This window comes from Colius striatus, chromosome 1 (assembly GCF_028858725.1).
Source record: "Colius striatus isolate bColStr4 chromosome 1, bColStr4.1.hap1, whole genome shotgun sequence".
In the NCBI taxonomy this organism is placed as follows: Eukaryota; Metazoa; Chordata; class Aves; order Coliiformes; family Coliidae; genus Colius; species Colius striatus.
The window spans coordinates 74,314,427-74,338,310 of record NC_084759.1 but is presented as its reverse complement, the minus strand read 5'-3'; the positions used below and the strand labels follow the sequence as shown (position 1 = coordinate 74,338,310).

At 36.5% G+C, this 23,884-nt stretch overlaps 1 protein-coding gene across 6 annotated transcripts in view; it reads right to left on the bottom strand.

Annotated features, from left to right (window-relative positions):
• The window catches only part of TBL1X (transducin beta like 1 X-linked), a 195,831-nt gene that overhangs the window by 87,391 nt on the left and 84,556 nt on the right, over positions 1-23,884 (bottom strand). For 3 of the 6 annotated variants that reach the window (XM_061998670.1, XM_061998648.1, XM_061998664.1), the window contains one exon: positions 5,058-5,165. The exons of 2 other annotated variants lie outside the window; for them this stretch is intronic. The gene's annotated coding sequence lies outside the window, so the exon portion shown is untranslated. Of the gene's footprint in view, positions 1-5,057; positions 5,166-22,732; positions 22,990-23,884 lie in introns of those variants that run through there. One more of the 6 variants, XM_061998655.1, reaches the window with a different exon arrangement.

The window sequence follows — 23,884 nt, the reverse complement described above, 5'->3', positions numbered from 1 at the left end:
CCTGAGCAAAAGTGATCTCTCCTTGCATTCTCTAAAGTTAGAACATTCCAGTACATTTCAACAGACTTCAGTAAAGACCTGTCTGGAAACAGACTTTGTGCTGAGACAGACAGGGACACTCAAGTGTGCTGCTCTTTTGGTTCAGGGGCAGGCTTTGCAATAGGTTCAGTCTCCAACTATACCATTACAATGACTTTACCAAGTCAATCTAATCACATTACCTGTGAAAATGCTCACAAGCTGCCTGAAGTTAGAAATTCTTCTGAAATTAACTGATGTTAATTGGTATATTGGGCACAAATCTTTAGCATTACTATCTATTTGATAGTATGATTATCTATAAATTATGTTCATGTTCCATTAAATCAAAGCAATTCAGGTAGGAACAGTTCATCCAACACATAAATAGCAGTAACGGTCCTATACATCTCCAAGGCTGAATTTATAGAGAAACAACTGAATCAAAGAACAATTACATTATCTGTTTCTGTGTGGGAAGAAAACATGAAACATTCAGGAGTACGTTTAACAGGACTGCCTGTAGTAATTCCATTTCTGAAGTATAATGTGATAAAAGAATTCCATTTAAAACAGAAGCTTCAAGTGAGTCAGCTTTTAAAAAATAGAAAATCTTGTTCTTCAGAGTTAAATTGTCCTAATTCTGCTTGGGAGGCAGTTGATTCATTGCACATATAATCCTGCATTACAGGTGTTTGCAGAAGACATTACACCTGTGGAACATGTTGCAGAGTGTTTGCATGGTGCATGTACCTGAGTTTTTTCAAAAGCACCACAGCCTAAGATGAATTCAGTGGGCACATTTACACAGACCCACAGAATGGTGGGAGTTGGAAGAGACTTCCTAGATATCTGCCCAAACAGGTTAAGCAGACTTCAGGTGGATGAAGAAGAATCATTTGCCTGTATGGCGCAAACTCACAGGAGCAGTTTCAGGCAATGCAGAGCTCTAGTCTCACCCATCCTGTGTCAGGGTGGTATGCTAATGGAGGTATGCACCCTTCACTTCACCTGGCACTCCAGGTAAGCTAAATATACACTTATCAACAATTACAATAAAAACTGTCTTTCTGCACTCTGTGTATCTACGACTAGCACATCTGAATGTAGTATTCTAATGTTCTCTATGAATCAGAGGACAGAATGTACAGGATTGTCACAGCTCAATCCTAAAAGGTGCGAATTATGCCTTGAATAATAATCAGCTTAGTTAAAAAATCAAATAATAATGCACTTCATCATCTTAATTTGGAATGCTAGCATCCTCAAGCCTCCCTTCACTATCATCAAAATTTTCCTTGGAGCTTTTGCTGTATTGCAGAACAAAGATTTTTAAACCTGGGAGGAACAAAAAGAGCAATATCTTATTCCACCAGTTTAAAGTGATACCATATAAAAAGATGGCTCAAAGCACATAACTCAGAAGTTGGTCATGGCTGCAATAGTAGTCTCCTCATCTTTCCAGCATAATGTAAAGGTACAAGAACTGTTATCTAATAGACAAGTTTGTGTTCTAACTAAATATACTTTCTTCTGACTTGGCTGAAAGGTTAAAAAATACTGATTAAGTAATATTTTATGAATAAAACCAGGGTTTACAGTTAACTGTTATTTACTAAGTAGAAAGAGGTATATTAGAGAATATATAAATAAAATTCTGCTTTAGCCTTGAAACAGATGCAAATTTAAAGAATGTTTATTTTTATTTTAAAATGGGTCTATTTTTAAAAACATTATGACAACAGTTCACTATTTTTCAGTGGACACAATACCACGTGACTTTTAAAAATCACCACACACTAGGAATAATGAACACTAAGTAGTCAAATGGGTTAGTTCATGAGTAGGCCTATGAGCAGTCATATTATTTGTTGACAATACTTGAAAAACAATTTTAGAAATAAAAAACAATACAGAGTTTATTAGCTAAATCCAATAATTATATTAAAAAGGATATTGCTTAAGAGTAGATTGATTTTTCTGGTTTATAAATCTAACTGGGCAACAAAATGATTTGGTGAGATCTAGCGTCATCAACACCATCTGTTGTTAATCACACAGGAAGCTTCCTTCTCTGACTCTGCAATACTATTGATAATGTTTTAAATAAAAGAAAACAAATCATTAAAAATCACTAATTGTAAAAAAAAATTACAAAAGCTTTTAGGGAACAAGTATGCATGGGTATATTACAATAAATTTGAAACATGCGAGACAACTCTTTGATGGTAGTTTCTGTCAGTTTCCTCACATAAATTGCTATGTTCTTCTTATGAAAAAAAGAAGACACATACTTTATCAAAACCAACCATCTTAATGATCACATATATATAGTGAAACATTCTTCACTATCATACCAAATACATGTTCTGAAATGTTTCTGAAAAAAAACACTCTCCTGGAAATATCTTTCAAAAAGAATACTGAACAGGCTCCTAGGTTAATCCGTGCCTCCAAACTTCTACCAAAAATAGTCACAACTTGCACTATCATATTTCATCTGTGACATTCTCAAACTGCACTCATTTCAAGCTCCTTGAACAAGAGAAACCTGTTCAGTAGATCAGCTGATCTGTTTGAAATATTTTCCACATACATCCCAGGCATCTCATTCTTAAATTCAAAGGAACTAATGAATACAATGAACATAAATCTAGTAAAGGGTGATCTGTTTCTTCCTAGGTATCATATACATACTCCTAACTGTTTCTAACTGAACTTCCCTAATTCTTCATGTTTCTACATCTACTTTTGCCTCATCTCTATGTCTCACCTTGTTCAGTTTTCTAGTGAAGACACTATAATTCCCTATCCATTTACTCAATATATCATAGATAATCTTCATATAGTCAGCCTCTTGTCATTGTCACCTCTATCACAGCAACCAAAAAAATGATAACTGTAAGAACATTGGGCAGAATTGACGTGACCATATTTTGTTAAAACATGTTTTTATTAGTCTTGATAGTGATTTTGGCCATGATTTTCTAAAGCCACTAATAACTTGCGGAAATAATGTTGGTGGCTACTTAGTACAAAGTACTGAAGTGGTCTGACACTCATTGGTCAGGCAACTAAACTAGCAGTAAAACGCAAAACTAAAGAAATTTTGGAAGTCCATTCCCAAGCACTAGGGAAGATCCAGGAAAAAAAAAAAAAAAAAAAAAATCATCCCAGGGCAAGAGTGTAATTAGACTGAAAAATACAATACATATTAAAGGAATTAAACAACTTAGAAATTAGTTCAAATAGGAAATGTTGAGCTAAAGGAAAAAGAAAAGAAAACAAAGGGCATCCAACTTCTGATTTATGTTTTAAAAGAATACAAAACCCCTACGCAAAAACACCCAAACAACTACCATATATTTTCTTCTCTATAAGCAGAAAAAAAGCATATTTTTTTATAGTTAAGGAGGCCATTACTAATCAAAATGAATGTTAAAAGACAACTTGTAACTTAGCACACCCAGATAATTTGTGCCTTAGAGTCCTAAAGTGTTTGCAACAGTATCATTTCAATGACGCTAATTTCAATACATTTTGGAACACCAGAGACATTCAGTAAGACTGCTGACATTTTCTGCCAATATTTGAAGATTGTAAGCGGTATGATCTCAGTAATTATAGAGCTCTAAGCCATTATTAATCTCACAAAAAATAACTAGCAAACTGATAAAGGATAAATTCACTGGGAAATGACACAAATAAAACTGATGCCAGTCAACGCCATTTCACAGAAACTTGGTCAGTAAACCAGAAAGTTTGATTTAATCATCTGATAAAGTCATGAATGGCGGTCAACAGAAGTTATTCCCCAAATGAAACACACAGACTTTTGAGCAGCATTTAGCTAACAGCCACACTACATTCAGAGTAAGAAATTATCATCAGTATCATCAAATGTGATTAAGATATAGATATAAAATGGTAGCTGTTAACAGAAAACAATAAATGAAGAACAGTGCTGCACATTACTCCAATGAAATCATTCAGCATTAGCTCAATGTTATCTAAGTGTACCATCAATAATACCAAAGTATTGTTGGTAGCAGTTATGGCATAAAGAACATCAGATTGGTTAATAAAGGCAGGAGAGTCATTATTCAGAGTAATATGGATTGCTTTCTAAGAAAAGAAAACTTGTGCATCAAGACAGACAAAAATTGCCAGAAAACTGTGCATGGAAACCAAGGACTTACAAAATACATGCAATTTTCATGGTACAGAAACAATTCTATATAAATGTCAGTGAAATCTTATGAGGAGTAATAAAATCCTGCCATACATTTAAGTGCATAAGACCAGAGACACTACACTTTTGCTGACAGCATTAGTGATATTGGAATATTGAATACAGCTGTACAGGTGTATAGCCTCCACATTGTTTTCCCAAGATAGCAATGATATTGTTTTTACTGGATATTTCTCCATAGCTCACAAAAAAGGGGGAAGAATTCTGTACCTCTTTAAGATGTTCACCAGAATGCCCCACATACTGTTATCAGCACAGTAAGGGACTTAGAATGATGTGTGAAAAAAATACAGCAGCAAATTGAAAAGGTTGCAGAGTACCAGTTAATGTTACATGAACAGAGAAACAGCCTCTGGTTCATTTCAGGAGGGTAAAAGAGTTCAGGCCTTATGTTAGTGACTGGGCGGTACTGTCAGTCATATAGGTACAGTGCTAAGACAAATCTTACCACTGATGTATTTTGAGGTTACTTCCTGCCATAGCAGTTACTTTACACTGAAGGCACTTAAAGAATCCTACAGTACTTCTTTGCTTTGCTACACTGTGACTCTTCAATCTGTAGCTTAAAAACCAGTTCTGAACAAATGTAGACTTTTTGCCAAATGTCTCTATTTGAGAGAGCTAGACTACCATAGACTTAAATGACAGTACTGGTAGAAGTACATCATTATATATGTGTACAGGAAAAAAATGCATGTGTGGCTTCACCAGGGAAAAAACTGAAAGGCAGTTGGATAGGAAACCACGTACCTAAGGTAAGCTCATTTGGTGATTACTTTTGGCTTACCTGGTCGTGAGACCCTTGAGCTGCTGAATGCTGCTCCTCGCAGGCTGCTGTCAAGAGTCTGGGGGTTTGAGTTACCATGGAGATCACTACATCTGACAGCTGAGAGGGCTGTAAAGAGAGACAGAGGCACCTGTCAAGTCAGTTTCCACCACCTCATCAAAACATGAGCATTTGATTTCTTTTGCTTTTGGCATTTGTCAACGTACTAACTCACAAGTTAGGAGTTTTGGCAGAACTATAAGGGGAAAAAACCCAACACCCATCACAAAAAGAATTAAGAGAGGCAAGACTAAGCCCCAGCAACTCAAAGCATTCAAGTACTTTGCAGAGTCATACACTTTTTCTAGAACCTGGAAGTATCCTAATACACCTTGAGCTTGCCTCAACAATTTTCATCCTCTTTGGTCAAGTATAATAACATCAACAAAGCAATCCATCCAGAACTGCTGCTGAACACAAGGCTCAAACACCAAACACATTTTTGAGGGAAAGTCTGAAGGAAAGCATTTCTGACAATCAAATCTGAAAGACAGTCTGGCATTCTTTTGCAATAATAAACCTATTTGTACCCTTTCCGTGCCTGCCATTGAACATGATGAGTACAGCCTTATTTCTATTTATTCTTCTTCACTGAGTATCTTGACTAGTTACCTACTCCTGCACTTCATGACATAAGTCTCATGCTCAGAGTTCAACCTGTATGGTTTATCCAAAAAAAAAAAAAAAAAAAGCAGATGACCTGATTACAACACTTGAGTATTTCCATGGGAAGAAAATACTAAGTATCAACGGGTTTGTTATCTAGCAAAAATGGGTATGTATAAAACAAATCAGCATCTGGAAGCTAATACCAAATTGAAATGAGAAATAAAGTACATGCTTTTCATCACCTATGACTCACCATTAGAGCACCTATCAAAAGGAAAATGCAGAGATTCTCCATTTGTTGATATCAAGTTCAATGGGAGTTTTCTAGAAGATGAATTTTTGTGAAAATGTAAATTATCACACAGTCATATACAAGTTATGGGCTTTCACACAGATTAGCAAAGTTTGCCATACGAAGAAATGGAGATAAGGTGATGTAGTCATTCCTTTCTGGTAATAAATTATTATTATCCAAAGTGATTGCCTAGCTTTGTAAGCAAAGCATCGGATGGTGATGAGCACTGAGCATGCTAAGCTGTTGGTGCTAGCACATACTTAGTGACACACATGCGCCTGCGCGCACGCACACACACACACAGAGTGGTTGTGTGTTCAGGCCATAAGTAGAGTCAGAGAATCAGAACCATCCTTGCAGAGACAGGTGGATTAAATTCTGCTGTGAATATTATTGTCTTCTAATTTAGGAAGCTTATTGTCTCCTCCATGAGCCAAAATGACTTCGTCACAAAAGAGTGCTAGCACGAGTTCTCTTCACAAGGGTCATTTGGGGCACCAAGTAAGATGATGGGAGGTAGGCAGTATGAATGCTGCTCTCTAAATCTGTGCCTCCACTCCACAGACATAGAGCAATGAGTAATGGTGCTTCATGCTATTAACTGCTTGCCAGTCCTATCCCTGGGGTCAGTAAGCTTTCTGGGCAGTAAAAGCTTCCTACCAGCATATTTCAGTGGGTCAGACAAGTCATTCCCCATCTTGGCTAGAACCTAGGTGCTACCATGGCCTCACAGTAGCAGAATTCCAGCTCTCTCCCTGCAACAACAGCCTTACTCCAAGCACAAAATTAACACTGGCTTCTCATAAAATGAGGGAATGGAAGAAGAAAAGGAAATAAGAATTAAAAAAAAAATGACCTACACTTTACACTAAACTGCTGTCATCGTTAGCAACCTTAAAAATTTCATCCTTAAAGTGAAGATAAGGAAAGATATTGGAAGCATCAATTTAGCTATAGTTGTTGCTATGCCTTGGGCTGCTAAGCTGCCAGGAAACTCAATCATATTTAAATATCAAACAGAAATAATTGGAAAACTCATTCATTTGCACTAACTGTAAATCTAGTACGTGCAGTTTGATTTCGGCTGTTGCACCATTTTTTAAAACAGGAAAGTCAGCCAAACAATGTAAAAATATGTCCATTGATGCTCTCATCTCTCAGCTACTCCATCGCATATAACCTTAATGAAGAAAAGCCATGGAAAATCCTGACACCAACTCACATGCAGGCAGTTGATACAAAACTCCCTGCCTGTATCAGAGGTGAGAACTTTACCTGAAGAATACTAATGTTGCCTTTCACCCTCACTCCCACAAGGCTGGTGGGAAAGCAGCTGTCTGCATGGACACAGAAGAGTACAAGCTCAGTGTCAGCGCTGAGCTCCACAGCATCACGTACACGGAGAAGGAATAAAGTGACAATCACTTAAAGGATGCCTGAATTTAGTTCTGCCTTAGTTATCCACAGATGAAACACACTGTTTATCTGCCACTTCATATGTCAATTTCCTTTTGCAGGTGCCTGCATGACTTCCTGAAACTGAAGCTAGGGGCTAGATTTCTAGGAGGCACTTGAAATTATCAGCTGGTTAGGTGGCTAGGTGGTAAGAGTGCCTAAATAGTATTGTAGATTTACTCTTGTTTTGAACTCGATTAGTCACACCATTTAGGAAGATGTTTTTGCAAATCCTACTAAAATCCTCTAAGTAGATTTAGATTCTTAAAGATTTTTCCAATCTGATTTATGTTTAAATACTATTTTTGAATAGTTTCAACTAAATGGTTTAATTTCTTTCACTAAAAAACACAGATGATGGGAAATCAAGCCAGTGAGATTACTATTCTGTTTCATCGTCTTTCTCTTAACACTGTTCTCTAAGGAAAAAAACATCAATTGGGTGGCCAATTTATTATCCCTTTTCTAAAGGCACAGAGGACTTAAGATAAATAGGCCATCTTCAGCACACATTGAACTATGAAAGTATTTTTGAGAGATTTCACTATGTTTCTGCTAATGTGTGATACCTAGTGAACAACATGAATATTTTGCTTTCTTTCAAATTGATAAACATATTTAATATTTTTAAATAACCCCTGGGGCATTATGCTTGTAGTAAACCAGGACTATATGGAAGATTTCATTAGGATATCAATAATTACGCAATTATTTTTGCAAAAATAACGCAAGAGGTATTTTCTAAAGCAATTCCTAAAATGTGTATGAATCAGTGGAGAGAATACTTCAATGTTTGAAAACTTCTGATGATGTGTTGGGTATTTAGTTTTTTTTTGGATTAACACTACATATAATAAATATGATCACAGCAGTATAACCACAGCTGTGGCTACCCCCGGGACATAAGCAGCAATTTATCTGTACAAGGATCATGGGTAATACTGCAGTCAAGTGAAGCCAAAACCAGGACCACCATTTTCCGCACAACACAACGTGTTGGGTTTCTCTAACATGTTTCCACATAGTACTTAAGCACTAGAGCTGCAATCTCTGTTCAGAAAAACCTGCACAATGCCTGCATATTAATATACTTGCCCTAAGGTCTTACAGAGTAAACAAATACTATTTAATGGCTTGCTATGATAAAAAAATTTTCCTCTCTAGACACTTACATATCTATCTTTCCCCCACAGATGCCTTCTCTGAAGGAAGTTGGGAGAGTTTTTTCTATCAGTAGACGAATGCTCATATTTGATGAAGGAAACAAAGTCATGAGTCAGTCAGAAATCAGAGAGTCAACTTTGAAATAAATATTCATTATAGTACCAGTGCAAAAAGTTTTCCCATGGTAAAATCTGAGCTGAAGCAACAGAAAAACCTCAGAAATTTCCCCTGTCTTCCCAGAGAAACTTAAAATACTTAGACTTGAGAGCCTCTCCCCAGAATACAGCAGTCTTTCAGGTGCAGCTCACAGAGCCCAGGCTGCCACTTTGAAGCAAGTGTCTAAAGAGAACACAAAACTGCAAGTGGATACTCTTTTCACGTTTTATCTTAACTCTCTCAAAGTTAGTGGACATCATGATTTTAACAATTTCAGAAGCAAGGTCTTGACAATTTGGCTATATTCTGTCACCCCTTTTACACAGGATCCTCCTGAGAGAAATTAACTCTTAGCATCCTGAAAAGCAATACAACACAACCAGTTTTAGAGACAGACTACAAGCCACAGTTACAGCACTGAGTCTCAAAATTATTTACCACAGTGAACGCTTTGCCTGTAAAGACACCTCAACCACTTTAGCTTTTGTCTGCTTCGTCTGCGTATTTCAGTATAGCAGATATTCTATCACGCATAATAGTTTAAGAGACAGGAGGTAAAAGAACTGTCTACCATTATTTGATAGGCTAGTAGTTTTAGCAATAATAATGAATTGGTGGAAACCTTAGCTGTCAGTAACCAACACAGGTACCAACACTGACAATGCTTGGTAGTTAAAGAGATTTTTTACAGTACATGAATTCATGGGTGCTGTGCCCTAAAATAAAGGAATTCTGGTAATTTTTTTGTCAGAAAGACATACATGTACTAAATAGCACATTTATTTTACAAACCCTCAGGCAATTTGGATGCTATTTTTCTATTTAACAAGTCCAGATTTAAAAAAAATAATTCTCTCTTGACAGTAACTCACGAGATTTCTGCTGAACTTTATAAAACATGAAACAAAAAGCACAGTGTCTCTAGGACTGTTGTGATGGAAACATAAAGAAAAGTGCTTAATTATTAAATCTCTGATACTGCAGGTAGGTGGGAAAGAACTGCCCCCTTCAGAAGCACTGAACTGTAATCCTCTCATTTGTCTACTTAGCTCTACCTCAGGCAAAAGCACAGAAGAAAAAACAGAAAAAAAAGAAATGGTGTCTCCTCTGCATTGCCCTAAGCCACCATTAACTGATTTTAAAGTAAGAGCAGGCTTAAAAAGAAAACCACACAATTTAGTTTAATTCATGTAACTTTTGCCCTGAGTAGACCTGTCGTTTTAACCTACAAAACAAATTTTCAAGTCTTTGGCTCCTAGTTGTGCAAATGCTGCTTTGCTTTCAGCATGCACACCTTGGAGTTACCCAACTGCAGAGAAGTACGTGAAAGGATTTGTTGTTTCCCACATTTGGACGATGCAAAGTGTGTACAGTTCTCTCCAGGTGCATCAGTAATGTGAATTGCAGCCTGCGGCAAAGACAGAGCTAGTACAATTTTCTTAAACAAGGTTTAATGTGTGTAGCCAATATCATCAGCTTTGTTATGGATTGGTTGTAGCTTCCAAGAAATTTTGAAGGTGGGATACGATGGGCACTGTGGTAATATAATCTTGACGTTGCAGAGGCATAACCATTGCAAGGTCAGGCTTTAGGAGAAATTACTACAATCAACTTACTGGGAACAGAGATGGTAGGCACTTTGGACATGCCACAGTGGATTTGGGTAGAGACTTGTCCCCAAAGGACCTTCTGTAAATTCATCTTGCATACAACTTCAGTTAAACATCACTGTGAGTAGATGTGTATATATGATAATTAATACATTTAAGTTGCATTTTCCCCTTACATTATAGCAATTGTACAAAACATTCTGGGCTAGAAGCTGCTGAATCAGGAAATGGATCAGAAGCTAACTAAAATGCCTTTCTAGTTATTGATTCCTGCTCTCTGTTTCTTGTCAGCTTCCTAGAATCCATCCAACATAAGCACGAAAGGGTAATGAGTTTCTGAACACACACTCTAACGGTGCACAGTGCATCAAAGCTTTCAGTAATTGCCTGGATGCTGCTTCCCAGCAGTACTAAACAACTTAAATATAATTAGCTGGAAGCCCTGTGGGCTGCATTTCCCCACTGGAACACCTCTTACACTAATCCATTTATCAGGCTGACAGATGACTGAATTCCAGGTACTATGGACCCATTCTACTAATAATATTTCTCCAGCCAACATTTTAGTTTGTTCCTTATCTGGTACATTTTATTCATAAAGAAAAAAACTGTGTTATTTAGAGTGGGGAGAGAACCAGACATCCAACATATTCATCTCTTCCCAGTACTGAACAATGTTGTTTGTTTGATTAGCCCACTAAGTATAAAAAGCTGGAACTATCAGGCAGAAAATGTAAATGAAATGTATGCATTATGGAACTGTATGATGCCAAAAATAATACAGAAACACGCAAAGACTGAAAGGACTCTTGGAAGTTTTCCAGTCATGCTAAAGTCTTTGGAAATTTGGACATAAGAGGATAGTTTTCAGGGTATCCTTCCTGAAGAGGGCCTGACTGTAGCTGTCAAGTGAAAATTTCTCCATACTACTTGCTTGTTGCATACCCTTCTGAACCAAAGATGACATAAAATGTGCCATTCGTCAAGATCAGTTATATTCTGGTCAAGAATTCATATTCTGGCTTGGAATCACCAGGGCCCAGCTAGAGTGGCAGCGTTATTTTATCTGGTTATTTCCCCTGGATGTTTTCATCATGGATGCAGAAAATCTTGATGCCACAAAACAATAACACAAGAAGAAATGACTCCTTGTACTACTTCTATGTGAGCCGAATCAGTATGTTTGTTGCACTAAGGTAACCCATAGCCTCATCCTTTTATCTGGGAAGATGAGCATCAGTATGAACTTAATTCCAAAGAGGGATTAAAAAAGTTAAAATATTTAACAAAGAAAAAGATAATTAAAATATATTTAGTGATCAGAACTGATTTAGCTTTTGAATCAAGTAGCAGCAAGACGAGGAACAGTCAGCATTTCCCTGGATAAAGACCAACCATCTCTCTCAGAACAGGGCCAAATAACAGCAGACACTAAGACAATTCGAGATTTCACCTTTGAAAATGCAATCATAGGTGTTTATACCGCCTGTGAAAGTAACTAGCAGGTTATTAAATACTGTTTGAGATTTCTTCATGTGAACCCAGTACCAAAAATTTCAGTTTTACATGCACTCTCCACCCACTCCTTCCCTCCGGCCTGAAACTGGAAAACTGATTCCAGAGACACTGACACTTGCGCATCAGCCAGTCAACTTCCCTGTCATTCAAAGCCAGGCTCTCCTTTCCCAGCTTCATCTCTGTTTAGTTTATTTTCTATTTCAACGAAAGAGTAGATAATATCCCGAGCAAGGGCTGCCCTGAACCATACGAAACTCAACACTTGTCAGTCATACTTTCACACGAAATGCAGAATTTCACACTCCCATTTCCAGAGACTCCACTGATACTGAGCAAAAAGACCCATCAGATCTAATCAAAAGAACATTCTGAAGCAAAAAAATGTTGAAAACTCTTCCCCTGCTTTTAGCCATTTTTAATAGAATAGATTATGGTCATGAATTTCCTAAGTAAGAAATCATCTTTGCCAGGCAGAGAATGTAGCACTACCTTCATTTGTATGCTTTATGAAAAAGCTTGCTGTACTGTCAGCAAAGCTAAATGTCCTGGGTATTATTTCTCATTTGAGACAATTCCTTAATTCTCAAGGTAAATAACATCTCTTTAAAGCACTTCCAAAATTAGTACATAAGCAGATTCATCCCTTTATTTTAAGCCAGAGGTAAATATACAGTAGCTTTATAGTTAAGTAGATTCACTAAATTCTTGTGGTTTTTTAATAGAAGCATAAAAAAGAGGGAATCATGTAAGAATAAAACTTACAGCTGGAGTCTCACTCCACTAACCATCATACACAGGTGTTGGACTAGAGACCTCCTAAAGTCCCTTTCAATCTGAATTATCTTATGACGCTACAACAATAACCTCTTTATATTAAAATTACATATGCTTGTTGTGCTATTTACATAGAAAATAAGGTGTTTAATAAGACACACAGGGGCATAAATCCAGGCGGATCCAAGGTCTTAAAGTTATCAAACATAAGATAGTCTTTCTGATTATACAAAGTTCTTGCTGGCTAAAAAACACAAAGCTGAAGACTGATGACTAAAGATGCAGCATGTTTTTGTTATATTGCAGATTACTTTTCAAAATTACCTCTTCCTTTTACCTAAATCATTTGTAGAACTATAGGAGTGAAATCTATTTATAATAAATTAGTTTAACTACGTGAACTGTAATCTTCCATCAACTGACATGTAGTAATAGGTTATAGTGTCTGGATATGAAAAAATGCAGCTGAGAATACTGGCTAGAGAAATATACCAAATGGAAAAAAAGAGAAGGGACATGAATTTACTTGCAGTAAACAGGGCTATGAAAAACTTGAGCATTTCAAAACATAACAAAAACCCTTTCCAACAAATGTCACACAAACTACATGATAAAGAGCAGTGGTCTGTCAAATTTTTGGTCCGAGGAACTTAATCCTTTGAGCTGGTCAGCAATCTGGGTATTTCACCTAGGTATTGAAGTTTTAAATAAAATATTATAAGAATCAGCAGTAGACGTGAAATTTCAGAAAAAAAAATTCTTCAAAATTATCATCTGCATGTTACAGGAAATTCTCTACATTTTGGTCCAGTTGATTTGTTTATCTGATTAACCTGATGTTTGACACTAGCCGTCTCGTCATCATATGCCTTATAGGACTAAAGAGATATCTGTATCTCTACACTAAGAGCAAATTCACCTCTTTTGACTACCATATATGAGAATTTTGACTAGTATATCGGAGGAAAGTTTGTTTGTGTAATGAGATTGGGATAAATTATTTCCATTAATTTTAATAAAGTATTATCTCACAATGTATGTGATACTTTAATTCTGATACCATAGATAGTATGATCTAGCCCTCTTTGGTTTATGTTTCACCTACTTAAAGAGCTAATTTAGCTAACAAAGTCTACAGTGACCCAATGTACTTCATTGAAGGAACACTCAAGAAAGAGCTGTAAAAATTTTAGTATTACTTAATGGTTATTTAAATTATTTAGCCAAAATTTTCTATCTCATGGTATGTTCAGACATAGTAAAGTTCACAAAGTATGTTCCAAAGCCATTCTGAAAAATCGTAATCAAGTGTCAAAATTTAACTCACAAGAAACCCAACAAACCAAATGCAAAACCACAACAAAGCTTAAAAATTCAACCAATTACTTAAACTTGTTGAGGAAAGAGAAGGACTTTTGAAATGTGGAACACTGTAAAGTTAGGCTGCTTTCCTTTTTCCGGAAGCTTCCTCAGCCTTGCTACTCCAGCATGAAAGCTTAAAAGGTCCTGATGATGTTGCTCCAATTGTAATTTCTTGAAAACCTGCTAGGACCAAAGAGCTTAAGACTAGAAAGGAGAAAATTATTCTATTAATTCCAGCACTGTGAAGGGTCTTGCATTGTTTAATACTTATCTTTGCATCAGTTTTATTTAATAAATTCTAGCTTGTTTAGGCCTGTTTTTTCAAATGCTAAGTAAGAAATTAAGAATATCTGAAAGTCATACAGATCAGGACAATGAGCCAAATCCCAATGCAGACTATATATATACAAATATGTCCTAACGTAACACAGCACCTTCATGTACATTTGATAGCACTGAATTTTACACAGCCAGTACGTGATGTTACTTTTAGTCATCATTAAAATGTGATTTTTCCCAGGGTCTCACAAGTGCAATAACTACTGACTTCAAAACAAAAGGTTAGTGGCCTGCAGTTCTGGAAAGCATGTCAGCCTTTCATCTTAGAAACAAAACTCTCCTTCTGTCAGCTGAGAAAAGTATGAAATGTGAGAGCAAGTATTTGCACAGAAAGATACCTGCTTTTATTGTGTCATATTAAACAGAATCTTTTTATTTCATGATGGAACATGTCAGGGATGTTTATGACACCCGATTCCAATTTAAGTATATGTATATGGATGCTGATGCCTAAAGCTGGGTTGTATGAATATTCAGATTTCATTATAATGAGTGGTTTTCTTGTATTACATTAGCAGAAAAAAAAGGACCTAATAGCAAGAGATTCACTGAACTCAACAAAGAATTAAAGCAATGATAGAGACAACAAAAAAGGGATCTTTATGCCCCTTTTTGCAGATCAGTTTACAGATTTTGCTTACTTTACATCTAAGTGTTTTAGTGAGATGCAAGGTGCTATAGTCATTTTTTGCCTCACCCTTTTAAATTATATAAGAAAATTCTGAGGCATAGGCTTGGAAGCTCTGGAGGACAGGTATTAAAAAGTTCCATTTCATCAGGGTAGCAGTAAGTGTAGCCATATACCCTACACTATCTGCTATTGTGTGCAATTTCAGCCTGTGGTCATGCTTCTTGTTCTGAGTGAAGCTTCAAAGGTGTAGCCTTATTCCCTTGCTTCTCGTAATCACTCTTCCGTACATTCCCACTGAGCACTGCTGGCCCACAGTAACTGTGGAATAACTGCTTCTGCCAAAATGATTCTGATTAAAAGAGTTCAGAGAGTTCCTGTTGAAAATGTGTTTAAACAAACCCAGATTACAGTGAACAAATCAGGTTAGGGAGTGAATACGTGATCAACTACATCTCGCAGGAGCAATACTGAACAGTCGTGAACAGTGGGGGACAGCAACCTATTGAGCCCATTGAGCTGCTGCCAGAATAAAATGAGGGAGACACAGAGAATTACCATCATTCTTAGGTTTTCCTCTGCTCTTTTATTTTCCCAGTATCTGAAATCTTAAAATTCTTATTTCTGCCAAGCTTCCTCAAAACAATTATCTCAACAGCACGACCTGTATTCAGAATTTTAAGGCATATTGATATGGTAGCTGAAAAAAAACCCACTCAAACTAAATGCACCCCCCCCATACCCCCCCCCAATACCACCTCAGTAAACCAGCAATGACTTTAAACACAGTCATCTTGGCGTCCTCAATTCACCTTGTTATTGCACCTCCAGTTGTTGCAGCACAGATGGGATGCAACATCTCCCACTGTTTGGGGACTGCCCCTAAAGGTGAGCCATATGTTTTGCAATACCTAGAAACAGTAGGATAAGATAAGGAAATCTCTGTAGCCTTAAGGCAGAGTCACTTTGATTTTACTGCTTTGTGTCCTGCTCCTATTTATTTAATTCATTATTATTTCTTTTATTGAGAGCATTTGAATTTAGTTTATCTGTGTTAAGCCTACAGAAAAAAAACCCCAACAAATAACATGTTGTATCTCTGTGTGTGTGTGTGTGTGTAACACCTAGGAAATCTCCTGTGTTATCTGTCTGTGTAACATTTTACCTTCCACTAGACAAATATATTTTTAAACAATCTGGAATCAAAACAACATTCTCAGAATTCAAGACATTCTGTCATCACTGCCCATTTGTTGCCCTCTAGGCTTCTCTCAGCTGGCAAATTTCCCATTTAAGGAATTATCAGATTCATCTGCTTAGACAAAGCTGCAAAATAAAATGAAAAGCTGGATTATTCTAGAGAATTCTTTTTTTTTTTTTTCAGGGCAGAAAATCTATTGCAGGAGAGCTGAACATTAACAGCAAATGGAACCAATCTCTCAGACTTCAGAGTTCTACCTTGCTACACTCTCTGAAATCTAATTTTGACTAAGATGACACAATGTTTATTTTACATTTATCTTTTACCTCTTTGAACACATTTATTGCCACTTGTTATGTTAACTTGTTTTGGAGCCCTGAATACCATGCTTATAGGTGATGGGTTTTTTTCACTGTAGTTCTAGTAAGCACGCTGCTCATACATAACAGTCTCCATGCAACTTTTCATCAAAAATTACCAATTGCTTTATTACCATTTTCCTGTATAATTTTATTTTCAGTGAAAAAGTGTGGGGGGAAAAAGGAAGAAAACATGTAAAAATAAATAAATAATTGTTTGTCCACAGCGAGATGGCTCAGGATTTACGTGAGTGATAGAGTAGCTACTATGTCAGAAGCTGTACTGCAAAACCATGTTTGTATTTCTGTGACTACTGGATGCAGCACCAACATTTCTGGAGGCTTCTGCCATGGTTCTTAGCACTGTAATACACCAAAACTCAATGAGATCTTTTTGTACCAAAGTGTGGGAAGACTACTTTCTGCCTCTAGGTAAAAACAAAACTGTGGGAAGGCCTGGAAGAATGTCTCAACATCAGTTTTCCTGACTAAACAGATAAATCAGGTTCCATTTTCTCAACACCACTAAGCAGACTAACAAAAACTCTATTGAATTCCGAGTACGGTTTTACATGGTGAGTGCATATGCATATGCATGTGCACCAAGTTAAGCAGATGATGAACATGAGAACTCCTAAGTGATCCTAAAGTGATTAAGATAACAGCAAACCCATTACTGAGGTAAAACTGCTTCACAGAGACTATTGCCTTCCAGTACTGATGCTAAACCACTATCTATACTGTTCACCCAAGTAAAAGTCTATTTCAAGATGTTATACTGTTATAACACAGCAATTAATCAAATTTCGTTTTGGAGCCCCTTTTGAGTGCTTAAAAATTCATTATTCGCTTTATTAGTATTCTGTACAACTTTCAATGTTTTTTGAGTGGTATGATTAAATTTATCTGTGGTTGCTAATGGTCACAATATGAAAAATGCTCCATATGAAATTCACTGTTCTGCATATACCCAATGGATCTCCTTAAAACACACCACAAATCCCACACAAAAAGGACTGCAAATCCGCTAACCTGAATTCACTGTTTGTGCAAAAGGTTGCCAGGATGGACTAGGGAAGAAATACTGCAAGTGGAATAAATAAAGAAGTGCATTATATTTGCCAAATTTTAAGGTTGGAAATTAGTCCATAAACTCATCTGACTTCAGGCGTTACTGACACATTAGAAGATAAAAACTCATCCAAGATATGATGCTATGAAATGAGGACTAACAAAAAGCATGCTGAATTTGGAAATCTAATGTGTTCCAGTTCATCACTAAATTTAAAGATTTTCTACTAGATTTCAAGGGTCTTCATATTGTCTTACATATTTAGACGGCATGTTCTAGTAGTCCAAAAGATACTAAGTTTGCCATTCCGGGCATCAGGTATTAAAAATTTATTCAAGAAATTAAACCAAGTGTTTAATAAGATTGAATCCATCATCCATAGAAATTGCCACAGATACTGACCTACAGATACATTTCAGTTTCACTGAATGTAGCAAGATATGATAACATACAATCTCATTAAAGAGACAACTGATAATTTTGTGCCATCTGAAATTATAGTTAGTTCAAAAACCTGAAATCATGTCCCAAAGAACAGTAAGATATATTGTAATGTAATAACAAAACAACATAAGAAAACTAATTTAATCAAGATATCTATCATTAAGTAATAGAATTTTGAGGTTCTAGCAACATAAGACATGGTTGATGTCTGAGTGACTTCTCTGTTGTGTGCATTGCCAATGTATGCTCTGGAAGAACAAACTTCGTTATGCAGAAGTGAAATATTCTTTTTGTTTCTCCTTTATTTTTTTTTTTGTGAGCTGCAGAGCTATTCAAAATTATGTAACTGAAGAGTGTTTTCAGATGGAAAATGTACCTTCGTTCCAAAAGAGGCACTGGTGTGACTTTTCAGAAATATAAAGTTAAAAATAAACCATCACAGAATTTGCATTGTATTGACTCTGTGACTCTAAAAATTGCACTCTAGACTGTCACTGCCATTGAAGGTAACAAATATGTTCTAACTTACTGGTGATTTTCTGCGTACGGGCATCCCTCCACCAATGAACTTCACTTCTTCCTCCCAGTGAAAAAAAGGGGCTCAAATATTATCATCAGTTGGTAACACAGTCCCACTATGGGGCTAGTGAAGGGGCACTTCATTAGGAGTCTGATGACAGATGCGCACATTCTGCTACATTCTTTAAAGCAAAAGCATGTCATTAATTTTGATATTTATTACTTTCTATGAAAGGTGACTCAACATTGGAAAGGGCTTTACAAGGCCAATACTTTGTCCTTGTCCAATGCTTTTTTTGCTTCATGATGTGTCTGCCTATTATGAGATTAAACTTATTCCAAAGAATAAATTAAGCAATAAGACATGACAAGCAGCACATTTGTAGGCAATTTACTTACCACCTGAGGCACTCTACAGCAGCTCAAGGCCAAAGGCTGAGTAACTTTAACCACTCAATAAATGCAATAATAATCAGACTGAAATGCACAGCATTGGGAGACTTATTTCTATCATGACATAGGACTTACACACAGAACCCAATGCTTCTGTGCATACAATGACTGCTATTAAATAAATGCTTTCTAACCATTGCTCTGAAGCTACTCAATACAAATTAAATGTAGTAGTTTATATACATTTTTCTATGACCAGACATTGCTTGCAAAATGACAGAACTATCCCTCAGACCATAAGTCCAGCATCAGTTTAAAAAAATCCTTGTAGACATGTATAAATCACTGGGCAGCGTAAGACAGGACAGATATCAGCCACTCTAGAGATTTAGGAACTTGCCTGCACTACTCTGATCCCATAACAATTAATTAAGGTCTAGTTGTAGAAGCAACAAAGAACTAAATTAAAATGGTTTCTTTTATTTCTGACAGCACTACCTTGTCTCATTCTGAAGAGACTACGCATAAACATGTAGCTGTACTACTGGAACACCAGTGCTCCAGATTTTATTAGTAAAACAATGACATTATTTAGGTTCGTGATCTATTCACCAGTCACAGTAAAGTTCATCTCTTTAATAAATTGTGTGACAACCTGGTTTTAATTTGTACTTGGCATACATACCAACAATGATTTTTCCCATAACCTAACTCTCTTTCTGCTCTGCTTTGTAACTACATGGTCTGATTAGTTTAACCCTGGTGAGAACTGCCTTCCATCCATGTTCCTAAAAACTCCAAAAAAATCGAACACTGCTGAGAAGAAAAGACATGAAGGTCTACTCATGAGGTGGAAAGATTGGGCAGTAAACTGTTTCACAAGAAAGCATAGCAGTTCTTTGTTCTGTCATCTTCATTCCGCTGAGTCTTAATCTGTATGGAAGACTATTTTTGAAGACAAAGATCAGAACAGTAACTTTAAAAATTGCTAACTAGCTATTGGATTCTCTTTTCCTGTCTCTTCTACCCTACTCTCCCAAAACAAGAGGAAAAAAATCCATCCATAGTTGAATATTGATTATGAACACAGGTAAATAAACCCAAAACCCTTTAAATATCAGCACAATGGTGTTTTCTATGTTCATTAGCAAATCAATACTACCACATCTGAGCTTGTGGATGTTGAAGACAAACATACAGTTTTAGGACAGGCTACCACATGCTACCAAAATCCAAATAAATTTGTTTTCTGACTCAGGAAATCATATTCTATAAAGATGTTTCTTACAGTTCAGTCCAGACAAAATACAACTTACAGTCTCCTACTAAAAGAGGTGTTATTCGCATTTCAAATTTACCTAAGTCATTCTTTACAAGCATTTTACATTTTTAATGTATTTTCCACAAAACACAATTCTGCATACTATACACAATATTTCTAATTATTTAAAAGACAAATTTAAAAGACCATAAAAACAAACTTACTACATCAAGTCAAACATTCAATTTAGCCTGTATCTCTTCTTTAACCATGGCAAATGTAGGTATCTGATGAAAAATGTATGAAGAAAGCAAGGACGTAGTTGATACTCTCTGAGTCCCGTATAGCTCTGAGACCTCCTGATGGTTCCAGTACAGAGACACACCACGACATGTTTTAGTGGAACACTAATGCATACTCCTTCCAATCTATGACCACAGAAAAAGGTCCTGCTATAGATTTGTGGCACGTATCATTGTAATGTTATGGGACAAAATACCTAACTGTGATTGTCGCTATCTATTAGTTGAAAACAATCCTGTCCTTGATTCTTATATTTCCTAAGTATGAAAAAGACTCTAGTATTTAACTCTTTCTTTTGAACCTGGTCCAAAACTCAAACCAGACAAACGTGAATATTTCTACAATAAATCTGCACATCGAAGCTATGCATGAGAACTGGCGATGTTCACAAACATTTATTCAATGAATGTGAAATCCTCATGTACATGTACAAAAGTACAATTAGTAGAGGTGACAAGCCTAATAAAAAAAAATTAACTAGAGAAATGCTTTGGCACGTTTCTTCCTTTTTTCAAAATCTAATTTTAAAAATATTGTGCCTCTAGTAAGATGGTGCTTTTCATGTGAGTGTAATCACTTGGCATTGTGCCTAAGTATGCAGTACCCAAGAAATGTACCCAAAGTATGCAGTGATCTTGAGGACAAGTCGATTGCTCACTTACAGTCTCCAAATAATTCGGTCTTTGGACTTCTATGAATTTCCTTCAAACCAGGGGAGAGGAATATGACAGAATTGCTGCCTTATTACTGAACAATTCTTATCTTTTGGAGATGAAGTGCTAATGTCTTAATGTTACAGCTGCTGCTGTTGCACTGTCATCTACTTTATTCTAGCTGAATAATTAAATACCTTTTAGTCCTTCTGATAGTCCTAGACTCAGCATGGCTGTTAATCAATATCACATAAAAGGGAATTAGGCTTAGGCAACTGTTGCACAAGGCAGAATGGGAAAGAGATCTTTAGAACAGAAGGTTAATTTTCTGTATTTTACAACAGGCCCTACCAAATGTGCACATATACTCCCCAACACACAATACATACATACATAGAATCTAAATTAACCTCAGAGATTTGTTACAGCATAACAGCAAGCAACAGTCGCTTCTCCTTCCATTCTTTCGTAAATTCCTCATCTTCACATGTTTCAGGAACTGAAGAAACTCCCAGCACCAACATATTTAAACTATTCCATTTACAGGCAAAAAGATTATTGCATTAAACTATTTCTGAAACATTTATCATGTGATTGCAAAAAAGAAAGATAAACAAAACACCACATTAAATAGAAATATCTGAATTCTGCTCAGCGCAAACATGTAGGAAGACATTTCAGGAATTTTTCTAGAATCTCAAAACTAGCCAGAAGTTATGCATTTTTTCATTCTTTTCTTGTCCTGCAATAAATCAATAGAGTATTAAGAGCAATCCTAGGCTGAGAGTCTCAACAAATGAAAGAATCACTTGAAGGGGTTTACATTTTCACCACACTGCCCTGACACCATACTATGCACTGATCTACCCAGAAAGGGAGACGCGGTTCCCAAGTCTATTCAAGTAACTTCCTTTCTGATGAAGTACTCCAGTATTGAATGTAAAAACACTTCAACCTTCCTACCAGGCCAAGAAGTGAACTCATAAGTCAAACAGTATCAGTTTCAGGTGGCTAAATAAATAAACTACAGTGATGATGACACCATCATGCCACTGACACAGAGGTGGAAGACTCTATGTACAGTTTATGCTCCTCTGTTCTGGGTGGCCTTTCATGTTTAAAGACCTAGTATTTAGAAAACACGATAATCTAGCTTTAACTGATGCACACTATAAAAATAACAACTCTTGAGTAATAAAGAATAGACAGCATTTCAAATGGAAAACACTAATTGATTACTCTCTATACACTTTCTGAAGCATTTAGTTGAAATTCCATTTTGCAAAAAGCTAGAACAGTATTTTCCTCTCAATTCTACTGGTAACACAAACACATTCTTTACGTTCTATATCTAATTTATAACATTTAATTTTTTTTGTCTCACCAAGATCTGCTTCAAGTTCTATGAAGTGTGCTTCAGCTAATACCTCCCTAAAAACGATCCAGAAAATGTTTTCTATACAGCACATAGTCCACACTCGTGAATCACAGAAAGAACACCAAAACCAACTTCAAACCAACCTGGGCTTTTTTAATTTCTTCAGTCCCTTCCCTGGAACTGCTTAGCTTCAGGAAAGGCTGGCCAACTTCTGGCTTCCAGACTAGAGAAGCGATGGCGTTGTGACAGAGCTATGCTGCTGAATTGGTTGGGAAGGCACTAGCAGCAGAGATAGTTCACCTCTTGGCGCAAAAGGAAGCCAGGGAGAAGGGGTAGCCACAGCCAGAAAGACCATGGCCTTTGCTATGTGTCCCAAGCTTTAGCTGGGTGCCCAGTCTATCCTCCTTCTGAAGCTGCAATGGGTGCTTTCCTGTTGTTATCTTCCCCTCCCAGAGCTCGTCCACTTCACTTCAGCCAACACCCTACACGTTTTGTGGATCTTGGCCAAAAAGATTCTGGTGCTGCACAACCATTTACAACAATGATATTTTAGTTTGGGTTTTTTTTTCAGAATTCCTCATTACATGCTGATTAATACACACAGAAACGCAATCAGTACACCAATTCAATACCGAAATTTGCTTACCGTGAATGTGTGTTACATACATGCCTAAGGAACAATGTGTGCTATCCAGCATTTACTGGTTTTGGACACTATTTAGCTATAAAGTAATCACTGGCTCTTTCTTATACACAAGGTCTTTTTTTTTTTTTTTAAAAAAAAAAAAAAAAGAAAAATAAACTCCAATTGAAGTATTTTTTAAAATCTATCTTTTAAAAACACTAAGTACTTTTCAAATGATGTTTTACCAGCTAATAAAAAAATGTGTGACATTTAATAAATAATTCTGCATTTTGAACCAATTCAATAGGTAGGAGAGGAGTTATCACTAATGAAACTATTTATGTCACCTATGCCCTCCAAGACCTTAAAACCAGTAGATCTCCACCTCTCTTAGTTTACTAATGAAATTACTAACTGGGAGAAAGTAGGGGCTTTCCTGCTTAGTAATACCCCAAGCAGTTTCTCATCTTTCCGCTATTTGCTAAATTGCTAAGCAGAAATTAAGAAAAGCCTTTCATCTGCTGGAAAGGCTACAGTTGCTAAATGTGGGTTTACTACCTTTCTAAGGTCTAGGTGCACAGGCAGAGTCTTCTCACAGTTGAGTTGATGCTACTCCCACAGTAAATACTCTCTGCATATTACTTTCATCAGCTCAATCGAAATAATAAAT